Here is a 12991-nt window from a genome sequence, read left to right as displayed (position 1 = left end):
AACCAGCGACCTTTCGATTGCTAGCCGGCCTCTCTAACCTCTAGTCTACTGGCGCCCCTATGGTATAACCACCATCAAGGATTGCTCTGTCAAAGCATATTTAAACTGTTGCTGTTAACAAGAGAAGAGCTTGTAAGACAGATAGATTGTTATTTAGACGTGTGTGTCTCTATCACCACCAAGCAGTTTAATATCAGTCCTTAGATACACCCCGGATTGAAAATGTTATATATTTTCAACAATCAGCTTTTCTCCGGACATCAAAGAACCCCCAGGTTACAGTGTGTGGGGGGCTGCATCGCCTAGCCTAAGAACAGCAAGACATATGAATCAGTCTGAGACGCTGTTGGCAACATGTGTCTCTGTGGAGGAGAGGAGATATTGTCCTCTGACACCTGACTGAAAGGCTTCAGAAGCCAGATACACACCGCGCCAATGACTCACCAGAACAGAAGCTCCAGTACATCTGCATGACCTCGAAAAACATTTGAATTCTTTGGACTCAACAAATGTTTCATTATGGTTAAGTGTTTCAATGTGCAAGCGCCTGAGAACATCTCAAGGCTTTTTGATTAATTGTAGCAATTCTTTTCCCGTTTTTCATGATAGAAAACCTGATGAATAACTTATAGACAGCGATGAAGTGAAGGCATCTATATTTCAGCACTGCCAACACACATAATGTGTGGGACGGAAAAATGCTTAAAAGCGGGTTTGAAGCACGCTCGCCTGAAAGGCGAATCAATATGAGATGAAGGCTGCCTGTATTACAGAGCCTGAATGTGATACTTAGGTAATAGTTTGTAGCGATTTCTATTGGAGAGTGCAGTGAGCGTGTTGTGTGTTGCTTGCCACCAGGACATGAAAGCGATGTTAGTGCAGTGAATCGTAGCATCCACAACAGATACGTGTTGGCATGATGCTGCCCACATCCCATTTGTTTGGTTGAACATTTGGCTGTAGGTGTATTGTGCTGATGGCTGATGGTTAATTGAATATTGTATTTCATGGTGGTACGTTTGGTTGACATTAACAGAACCAAAAAATAAATACATGAAGGAATATGTATTTGTATGTATGACTAGGGCATTTCATAAAGTGGGTTTTGGAATGAGACTTACCACAGTGTGGACATGCTTAAAAAAAACAAAAACAACTGGCATTATTTAGAGTGAGTCAGAATCTGTGGGCCTTGAGTGTCATATGTAATCTAGCTCTTCCTACACCTTTTTCAGTTCAGAATGTGTTCAACTTCAAACCTTCTCCAGCTATTAGTCAGGTTCGATATTCAACACTTAGCATATCCAACTGTTAAGTTGAATAAAAGGCAGGACGTTCAAGAGTGCCTTAACGTCGTAGAGTGCCGTAACGTCGTAGAGTGCCTTAACGTCGTAGAGTGCCTTAACGTCATAGAGTGCCTTAACGTCGTAGAAAAAGGGGGCAACATAACGTTCCGTTTCTTCTTTTCTTCTCTGACTCTTACGGAGAGTCACATGGTGGTGATTGACATGGTCGACTTCAAACGTGGTGGGCATGGACATGGTAGACTTAAAAAAATTACTTTTTACCAGAAATAATTGCGAGAACAGAATTCCCAGAAAAGGTAACACACACTTAAAGGAAGCCTGAGGAATAAAAGTCTGCAGTGCGCGGTACGAATGACCAGGCGAGACGTTCTTCTGAGGACAGAAGGCGCCAATCAGCAGGGTGAACGGCTCTGATTGAGATGTGGGTGGGGCTCCTGCAAAACTGAACACAAACACGACAACTCCAGCCAACGTATGAGGAAGGAGGAGAGGGACGGAGAGGAAAACAGAGAGGGGACATGGACAGAACAATTCCCTTATGCACCTGTAGTGATGCAACGCTGCAAAACACAGCAGGGGGGAGAGGAAGAGATGGAGAGATGGAGAGAGTGGGAGAAAGACGGAGAGGAAGTGGGAAGGAAAGAGGCTTCAAGATTTAAGAAGACGGACAGAGATGGAGAGAGAGAGGGAGAAAGGTGGATAGATTTCTGACAGAGGATGCTATGCTCTCTCTCTGTCTCTCTCTCTCTCTCTCTCCCCCGTATTCTCCAGACAGCATCTGTTCCTCAAGGCCCTCCATCTCATCTCCTCACATCTGTCCTCAGCAATCAACCAGCTGCTCCTCTCCTCCACCTCCTCTCTATCCTTCTCTCTCTCTCTCTCTCTCTCGCTCTCTCTCTCTCTCTCTCTCTCTCTCTCTCACCCTGTCCTTTACAGCAGGGGATATTAGTCTCCAGCAAGCTCTCCAGCCCTTTCTCATAGTAACAATCTCCTCATTCAGTGCATCTCAATTCTTAATTCTTTCATGATGACTGACTTTTATAAACACACATCTCTCTCTCTCTCTCTCGCCCCCCCCCCCTTCTCTCTCTCTCTGGCCCTCTCTCCTTCTCCCCACCCCATCTCTCTCTCCTCCTCTCACCCCCCCCCCACCTCCACCATCATTCTCATTACCAGTGAGTGGGCCAGTATTTTGAGGAGGAGAGTGTAACAGCATGTAAAGTGGCTTGTGGGTCATTAAAAAGATCCGGCAGTGTGCTGGTGATGAGCGTGCTGGGTAATTTTCTGCAGTCTCCCAGAGTGGCGTTCTCCTTCTCCTGTCTCTCTCTCAGTCGCTCAGCAGATGTGCAGGGTGGTGCCCCACACCCAGACATATTACCATCCGTCCTTTATTGAAGAACACAGCCACTTAGAGTTGGGTACATATGATGATAATTATGCAATACAATATTATGACCAAGTGAGCTTGCATTGACCTTCCTTTTCGTCACTGCTAAAGAGGATGTATATATTTGTGATTATAACACTGCCTCTCTAAATCTCATGTACTAACATACATCTCTCTGTACCTTTCTCTCTCTCTCTCCCTCCCTCTCTCTCTCTCTCTCTCTCTCTCTCTCTCTCTCTCTCTCTCCCTCTCTCTTTCTCTTTATTTCTCAAACACATACTATATACTCACATACTGTATGGCTCTTGACAGACACTCCAAAAACACTGCAAAAACAGTCATGGGTATAACTAACACAGTCATGGGTATAACTAACACAGTCATGGGTATAATTAACACAGTCATGGGTATAACTAACACAGTCATGGGTATAGCTAACAGAGTCATGGGTATAACTAACACAGTCATGGGTATAACTAACAGATTCATGGGTATAACTAACAGATTCATGGGTATAACTAACAGAGTCATGGGTATAACTAACACAGTCATGGGAATAACTAACATATTCATGGGTATAACTAACAGATTCATGGGTATAACTAACAGAGTCATGGGTATAACTAACACAGTCATGGGTATAACTAACACAGTCATGGGTATTACTAACACAGTCATGGGTATAACTAACAGATTCATGGGTATAACTAACAGATTCATGGGTATAACTAACAGAGTCATGGGTATAACTAACACAGTCATGGGTATAACTAACACAGTCATGGGTATTACTAATACAGTCATGGGTATAACTAACAGATTCATGGGTATAACTAACAGTCATGGGTATAACTAACACAGTCATGGGTATAACTAACACAGTCATGGGTATAACTAACACAGTCATGGGTATAACTAACAGAGTCATGGGTATAACTAACACAGTCATGGGTATAACTAACACAGTCATGGGAATAACTAACAGTCATGGGTATAACTAACACAGTCATGGGTATAACTAACACAGTCATGGGAATAACTAACAGTCATGGGTATAACTAACAGATTCATGGGTATAACTAACAGAGTCATGGGTATAACTAACACAGTCATGGGTATAACTAACACAGTCATGGGAATAACTAACAGTCATGGGTATAACTAACAGATTCATGGGTATAACTAACAGAGTCATGGGTATAACTAACACAGTCATGGGTATAACTAACACAGTCATGGGTATAACTAACACAGTCATGGGTATAACTAACAGAGTCATGGGTATAACTAACACAGTCATGGGTATAACTAACACAGTCATGGGTATAACTAACACAGTCATGGGAATAACTAACAGTCATGGGTATAACTAACACAGTCATGGGTATAACTAACAGAGTCATGGGTATAACTAACACAGTCATGGGTATAACTAACACAGTCATGGGTATAACTAACACAGTCATGGGTATAACTAACACAGTCATGGGAATAACTAACAGTCATGGGTATAACTAACACAGTCATGGGTATAACTAACAGAGTCATGGGTATAACTAACACAGTCATGGGTATAACTAACACAGTCATGGGTATAACTAACACAGTCATGGGTATAACTAACACAGTCATGGGTATAACTAACACAGTCATGGGTATAACTAACAGAGTCATGAGTATAACTAACACAGTCATGGGTATAACTAACACAGTCATGGGTATAACTAACACAGTCATGGGTATAACTAACAGAGTCATGAGTATAACTAACACAGTCATGGGTATAACTAACACAGTCATGGGTATAACTAACACAGTCATGGGTATAACTAACAATGTCGTGGGTATAACTAACAGATTCATGGGTATAACTAACAGTCATGGGTATAACTAACACAGTCATGGGTATAACTAACAGTCATGGGTATAACTAACAGAGTCATGAGTATAACTAACACAGTCATGGGTATAACTAACACAGTCATGGGTATAACTAACACAGTCATGGGTATAACTAACAGAGTCATGAGTATAACTAACACAGTCATGGGTATAACTAACACAGTCATGGGTATAACTAACACAGTCATGGGTATAACTAACAATGTCGTGGGTATAACTAACAGATTCATGGGTATAACTAACAGTCATGGGTATAACTAACACAGTCATGGGTATAACTAACACAGTCATGGGTATAACTAACACAGTCATGGGTATAACTAACACAGTCATGGGAATAACTAACAGTCATGGGTATAACTAACACAGTCATGGGTATAACTAACACAGTCATGGGTATAACTAACAGAGTCATGAGTATAACTAACACAGTCATGGGTATAACTAACACAGTCATGGGTATAACTAACACAGTCATGGGTATAACTAACACAGTCATGGGTATAACTAACACAGTCATGGGTATAACTAACAATGTCGTGGGTATAACTAACAGAGTCATGGGTATAACTAAAACAGTCATGGGTATAACTTACACAGTCATAGGTATAACTAACATAGTCATGGCTATAACTAACACAGTCATGGGTATAACTAACACAGTCATGGGTATAACTAATCATTACTAATGCAGCTCAAATAACTATAAACCAGCGTCCATAAACACACATGTTAGCAAACACAACGAACTGACCAGTTCAGCCCTGTCTCACCAGCGGTACACTATTTCTGGTGTTGTGCTGTATGTTATGGTGTTCTTTCTGACAAGCCCTAGTGGACACCGACAGCAAAAGGGTCCTATCGTCCCCATCCCGGAAAAACCTTCCTCAACCACCACTTTTTTTTGGCATGTGATTTGAACATTCCAATTGTCCTCCATGTGCCGAGCAAATGGAACGACTCCAGGACCAACCCGAAACCTTTAGAAAAACATTGTGAAATAGCAAAATAAACGGGGATGGTTTTTGAAAGTGTATCCAGGATGCTGCCGATGTGCATATTAAGTAGTATACTGATGTTTGGACTAGTCTGCCCTTGAGCACAATGAAACACATTTTTTCTTTCTTTTTTATAAAGCAAAAATGAAAATTTTCCCTCGTATCTCTATGGCTCTGCCTCTGGGCTTGGGGGGGGGGGGGGGGGGGGGGGGGGGCTTTCGCTTCCAGTAAGGTTCCATTTCCGAGGCCTTTTTTACTCATTAGGGCCCTGAAGCAAGAAGTTAGAAGGTTGTGGATCAGTGTCAGTGTCTAGCAGCCCTCTATTCTTACTTATTTGTTGGTGTGAATAAGAGCAAGGTTTATCCTTACTCTCCTCATTAAACCACAGTAAATAAATAATGCTGTTTATTGTGTGTGAGTGGGTTTCAGTGTCCTTGACAGAAGTCACTCTGTGAAAAGAGAAATAAAAGCTGGTGCTTTCAAATAGCCCTCACACCCTCTCACACACACACACACACACACACACACACACACACACACACACACACACAGAGACACACAAAGACACACAGGAACGCACACAGACATAGACACACACACGCAGACACACAAAGACACACACATGCACGCACGCATGCACACAGACACACAAAGACACACACACAGATATGCACACACGCACACACACACATCCACCTCTCACATAGACCTCTGTCAGTCCCTGTAAGGTATTTTGAATCAAAAACAGCAGACTCACCTTGGACTAACATTGATTGACAAGGTAATGATTTTGCAGGGGTGAGGGATGGTTAAAGTTTATAGCAGGGTTTTAAAGCCTTGTCCAGCTCTCTGTATTAGGATGTCTACTTTAGCTACGCCTGGGATTTTCTGTGAAACGGTCCATGAGAGGACTGCTAATTTCTCACCCTTTGGCCAATCATTTTTTTGTTATTTAGATGTCAAAATAACCGCTGTAGGAACTTTAAGTAAGAATAAACCAGCCAATTGTGTGGGCTCACCATGAACTACAGTTTGTCTGAATAAGTGGAGCACTATAAATGTGACGGCAGCTGGTGAAACCGGGAACAAGTCGGCCACCCGGCCATGTGTTCAGACTGCTGTTCTGAAAAAAGTAAATCGATTTCAACATTGTTGAAAATCAATGACTCCCTCGCCAGTCAAGGCAAAAATATTGCAATGCAATGGATTCGGTGAGCAATCCCCACTACTACCTAGTAAGTGTAGAGTAGTGGTCATCACTCACTGAATCCATTGCATTGCAATCATTTGATTGATTATTGATTTTCGACAAAGTTGAAATGTATTTACATTTTTCAGAATAAAAGTCTGAACAATTTGATTGGTTGTTCCCAGTTTCACCAGCTGCCGTCACTGATGTCAAGGGTTGGTTCTGAATAAGGACTACTATGACTAACCAACCCTCCTATGTCCATTCCTTACCAGAGAAGCAGCACAACTCTTGACCCAGTCACTGGTCATCTCCCGCCTTGACTACTGCAACATACTCCTGGCCGGGCTCCCCGCCTCCGCCATCAGACCTCTGCAGCTCACCCAGAATGCTGCTGCCCGTCTGGTGTTCAACCTCCCCAAATGTTCTCATGTGTTCTCAATGTTCTCAAATGTCCTCTCCTTCGCACCTGCACTGGCTCCCGATAGCAGTTCCGATCAGATTCAAGACCCTGGTGCTTGCCTACCAGGCAGCAAAAGGGACAGCCCCTGCTTACCTGCAGGCAATGGTCACCCCCCAAACTCTCTTCACTCCACTGGCTCCCCGCTGGTGGTATGAACTTCCCACGGCTGTCAGAACTGCAGAGTCACTCCCCATCTTCCGTCGGAGACTGAAGACCCATCTCTTCAGGTTACTACTTAACTGCTCCTCCTGAGACATCTTCTGCCCCTCACCACTACGTCTCCTAAAGACACCCGCTTTCCCCTCTACTGTGTCCCTAAGAACTTCTTCTGCCCCCCTACTGTTTCTCTATTTCTCCAGTGTAAAAAAAAACAAGAAAACAACAACTAGGTTTTAGAAGAAGGTGATAGGAGAAGATTTTTCCTTCTATCAATGGCCCCAGGCCTGAGCTTGATTACTCTTCCTGCAGCGAATGGTAGACTGATGATTCACATGCTTAGTATTCAAATGTATTGATTGTAAGTCGCTTTGGAATAAGGCGTCTGCTAAATGCCAAAAATGTAAAAAATGTAATACTGTGTCTCCTAAGATTTCTACTTCCCCCCTTGTATTGCTTCTCCAGTGTCTATTAAAAAAAATAAAAAAAATAAAATAATAATAATATATATATATATATATACACTACCGTTCAAAAGTTTGGGGTCACTTAGAAATGTCCTTATTTTTGAAAGAAAAGCAGTGTTTTTTTCAATGAAGATAACATTAGATTAATCAGAAATACACTCTATACATTGTTAATGTGGAAAATGACTATTCTAGCTGCAAACATCTGGTTTTTAATGGAATATCTACATAGGTGTATAGAGGCCCATTTCCAGCAACCGTCACTCCAGTGTTCTAATGGTACATTGTGTTTTCTAATCGCGTTAGAAAGCTAATGGATGATTAGAAAAACCTTGAAAACCTTGTGCAATTACGTTAGCACAGCTGAAAACGGTTTTGCTGGTTAGAGAAGCTATACAAATGGCCTTCCTTTGAGCTAGTTGAGTATCTGGAGCATCACATTTGTGGGTTCGATTATACTCTCAAAATGGCCAGAAAAAGATAACTTTCATATGAAGCTCGACAGTCTATTCTTGTTCTTAGAAATGAAGGCTATTCCATGTGAGAAATTGCCAAGAAATTGAAAATGTCCTACAACGGTGTGTACTACTCCCTTCAGAGAACAGCACAAACAGGCTCTAACCAGAGTAGAAAGAGAAGTGGGAGGCCCTGGTGCACAACTGAGCAAGAAGACACATTAGAGTCACATTAGAAGTACATTAGAGTCTCTAGTTTGAGAAATAGACGCCTCACAGGTCCTGAACTGGCAGCTTCATTAAATGGTACCCGCACAACGCCAGTGTCAACGTCTACAGTGAAGAGGCGACTCCGGGATGCTGGCCTTCTAGGCAGAGTGGCAAAGAAAAAGCTCATCTGAGACTGGCCAATAAAAGGAAAAGATGAATATGGGCAAAAGAACACAGACATTGGACAGAGGAAGATTGGAAAAAAGTGTTATGGACAGACAAATCGAAGTTTGAGGTGTTTGGGTCACACAGAAGAACATTTGTGAGATGCAGAACAAGTGAAAAGATGCTGGAAGAGTGCCTGACGCCATCTGTCAAGCATGGTGGAGGTAATGTGATGGTCTGGTGCTGGTAACGTGGGAGATTTGTACAAGGTAAAAGGGATTTTGAATAAGGAAGGCTATCACTCAATTTTGCAACGCCATGCCATACCCTGTGGACAGCGCTTGATTGGAGCCAATTTCCTCCTACAACTGGACAATGACCCAAAGCACACCTCCAAATTATGCAAGAACTATTTAGGGAAGAAGCAGGCAGCTGGTATTCTCTCTGAAATGCAGTGGCCAGCGCAGTCACCAGATCTCAACCCCATTGAGCTGTTGTGGGAGCAGCTTGACCGTATGGTACGCAAGAAGTGCCCATCAAGCCAATCCAACTTGTGGGAGGTGCTTCAGGAAGCGTGGGGTGAAATTTCTTCAGATTACCTCAACAAATTAACAGCTAGAATGCCAAAGGTCTCCAATGCTGTAATTGCTGCAAAGGGAGCATTCTTTGACGAAAGCAAAGTTTGAAGGACAAACGGTAGTGTATATATATATATATACTCTATATCTTTCTGTCTTCTATCACGACGACTGCCAATGGCCCGTGGCCTGAGCTAGATTACTCTTCCTGCTACGACTGGTGAATTGATGATTCACTTGCTTAGTCAAATGTATCGATTGTAAGTCGCTTTGGAATAAGGCGTCTACTAAATGCCAAAAATGTAAATGTAAATGTAAAATGTTGTTGATATGTGCTGTAGATAAAGGCCATTGTGATGTCTCTGTTCAGAGTGGAGGGATGGATATCTTGACTTGATCACTGACACATTGCTACTAGAGACTGGATGTCTTGTTATTTATTATCATCCTGCATTTATGAGAACATCACCTGTGTTGTCGTTTTTACAAGGATTACCATTGACTTAGTCAATACCCTTTTTTGGTAAAAAAATAAATTAAAAAAAACGTGAAATTGAACTGCATGAACTATGAACTGCAGTTGTCATGGACTATACAGTATAGGATGATGATAGATGATATATGAGACAGATGTTCCCTTGAAACATCTTTCCCTCCCTGAAGTAATCTTAGGGAATGGGGAGTTGCAAAAAATCTCTTAAAAACTCTTAAAACTGGTAGTTGTGGCTGACCTCCTAACAGGTGAGGCAGGTGAGGCCACAGACGTGCTGCTTGATAAGAACTGATTGATTTTCCAGCTGTTTTCTTTGTGATGGAGGGGACAACACGCAGTCCAGCATCTTTCCATCTGCGGGTGCAAATGGATTGGTAGGAGTTGATTAGCTCTGCAAAATACAGAGGTGTGAGACCAAACCTGTTCTTATCCACGGGACACCGGTGGGGCGAGATTTGGGTCTATGTTTAATATAACAGATATTAAGAGCTTACCTTTATCAATAATGTTCATCAATGTCGCAAACGATTCATTAGATTCCATTCTAAGCGTCCATTTAGTTTTTTTTGTCGACCGGTTAATAGAGTGCGAGTCACAAGCCCTTGTTGACAGACACGTCACATACCAAGCATGCCTGGTTTCAACCCCCGAATTTTCATATCATTGGTCCTCGAAAGTCATTTTTTCCGCCTCTGCTCGATTCTATTGGCTCTGACGATTCAAATGAGGGGTCAATCATGACATTCTGCAGGGTTCGAGTTATAAGCTGAACTCTGTGGGGGTCTCCAAAATAACAGTGCGAAATGTTCTCATGCACGCGCGAATCATGCCCACACAGCGATGGGACTTACAAGTTTTAATTAGCTATAGGCAGTAGCGGATTAAGGTGGTCAGTGGCCCTAGGCTACTCCTTTGTGTGAGGACCCCCCGCCCCCATACACAAGCCTCCCCCCTCCCCAAAATATACAACTCACGAGCACCCTGCACACACACACCACTCATAATGCTTTACCATAAAACACTTAAACACTTTAATAACACAATAACACAATAACACAATAACACAACATAATGCAAAGAATAAAAAAAAGGTTCAGTGCATTCAGTTCTGTCTCTATTGCTCTCCTCTCCCGTTGTCTCTCTGTTACTGTCCTGTTGTCTGTCTCTCTGTTGCTGTCCTGTTGTCTGTCTCTCTGTTGCTGTCCTGTTGTCCGTCTCTCTGTTGCTCCCCTCAGCTCTAAATGAAAGAAATGAATTAGCTAATTAGTTGGCATGTAAACATATAGTTAGGGTTGGGTACAGTTTGGGTTTTATTCGATACCGGTGACAAATCGATACTTTAAAAACGGTACCGGTACAGAAACATCATCCTCATCCTCAAATCCCAACATATCCTGACGCTACAGCTGCAGGCTACTCATTTCACCACATCAACAGCCCCACATGAAACAACAGCTATAAAAGCGATAGTCACACATGTATCTCGGCCAATAATTTTGTTATTTTTGCTATACAGAAGGAGCGAAAAATACATTAGGTTAGTACACTAGGTTAGTAAAAAGTAAAAGCCACCTTACCTTTACGGAGACAAGATAGACCAAAGTGGTCTGTTTTCAGTAGGCTGAGTGGTCTGTTTTCAGTAGGCTGAGTGGTCTGTTTTCAGTAGGCTGAGTGGTCTGTTTTCAGTAGGCTGAGTGGTCTGTTTTCAGTAGGCTGAGTGGTCTGTTTTCAGTAGGCTGGGTGGTCTGTTTTCAGTAGGCTGAGTGGTCTGTTTTCAGTAGGCTGAGTGGTCTGTTTTCAGTAGGCTGAGTGGTCTGTTTTCAGTAGGCTGAGTGGTCTGTTTTCAGTAGGCTGAGTGGTCTGTTTTCAGTAGGCTGAGTGGTCTGTTTTCAGTAGGCTGAGTGGTCTGTTTTCAGTAGGCTGAGTGGTCTGTTTTCAGTAGGTAGCAGAGTCCTCAGTAGTAGCAGCAGTAGTAGTAACAGTAGTAGCAGCAGGGCTAACGTTAGGTGTCATAGCAGGTTTCTTTGATAAAAACCCGACATTTTCTAGGCTTGATGACCCGGTCGGCAGCAGTGGCCTTTTTTTGGGCGGCATGGTAGCTACTGTATGTATATACTCCTGTATAGCTAATGAATGAATGTTTGCTTCTCAATAATAGGCTAGGTGCACGATCTCACTACTTCCTGAAAGGCAACTGGTGTCTCACTCTAATGGTTTAATTGATTAATCAGCTGTGCACTGTGTGTTCCAACGGTTTACCGCACAGCTGATTAATCAACCTTTTGCTGTTGCACAATATTCTACTGCGCCCCATGGTGTCTTGGTGGTGAAGTGCAGGCAGTCAAAGGCATACTGTCATTCACAGGAGATTAATGGTGCGCGTAGTTCTTTTGAAAAACGTGTTTATTTTACAATATTTATAATATACATTTAATAATATTCATTACATTGACATTTTGATCAAATAATAGTTGTGGTAATGTATTATTAGCGACCCCCACAGATCTTTGATTTTACTGCCTTCATGGGAGCTCAGAGAGCCTCAGACCATCTCTATGGGAGCTCAGCTCCCATTGGCTCCCACATAACTCGAACCCTGACATTCTGACCAATGGTTTCGGGAGAAATTGTACTGCGTAATTTGACCTGGTGTGAGAAAGAGGCGGGTGCGCCAGACAAGCGCACAGAGAAGTGCGCAGCAGGGCCCTGCTTGGTGGAAACAGAGTCTAAACAATTACATTTCGGTGCAATTTATACCTATAGTGATAGGTCAATGAAATATAATACATTTTACAGTCTTGATACATGAGAAAGTCTGATACACTGATGGTGACAAAATGTCTCCAAATGGCACAATTTGGTTGTCCGCCTAAATATACCTAAAACAGGAAAAACAGTTGCACTGGTTCACATTACTAGCATCTAATTTGGCACAAGTACTCATCAGACCCTGGAGTACTGATTCCTAGATGATTTGGGCTTATTCAGTCAGGTTTCCAAGCTGATATTCACTCTAAAAGCATTTTTCTTTTTAAGCGGAGAGTGAATTTGAGATTTTTCACAATGTTCTAGCTTTATTTACTCTGACACAGTAACATATATTTAGATTCCGGCACTTCTACAGTCACCCCACAGGTGTTAGCTTTGATTTGATACCAAGATCATTATGAAGGCCCTTGTAATTGTGGAGATATTCTATATTCACTGTGGGCATGTCATTT

This window comes from Nansenia antarctica (assembly GCF_963989245.1).
Source record: "Nansenia antarctica genome assembly, chromosome: 4".
In the NCBI taxonomy this organism is placed as follows: domain Eukaryota; kingdom Metazoa; phylum Chordata; class Actinopteri; order Argentiniformes; family Microstomatidae; genus Nansenia; species Nansenia antarctica.
The sequence above is the reverse complement of the archived record's forward strand: the minus strand, read 5'-3'. Positions refer to the sequence as shown.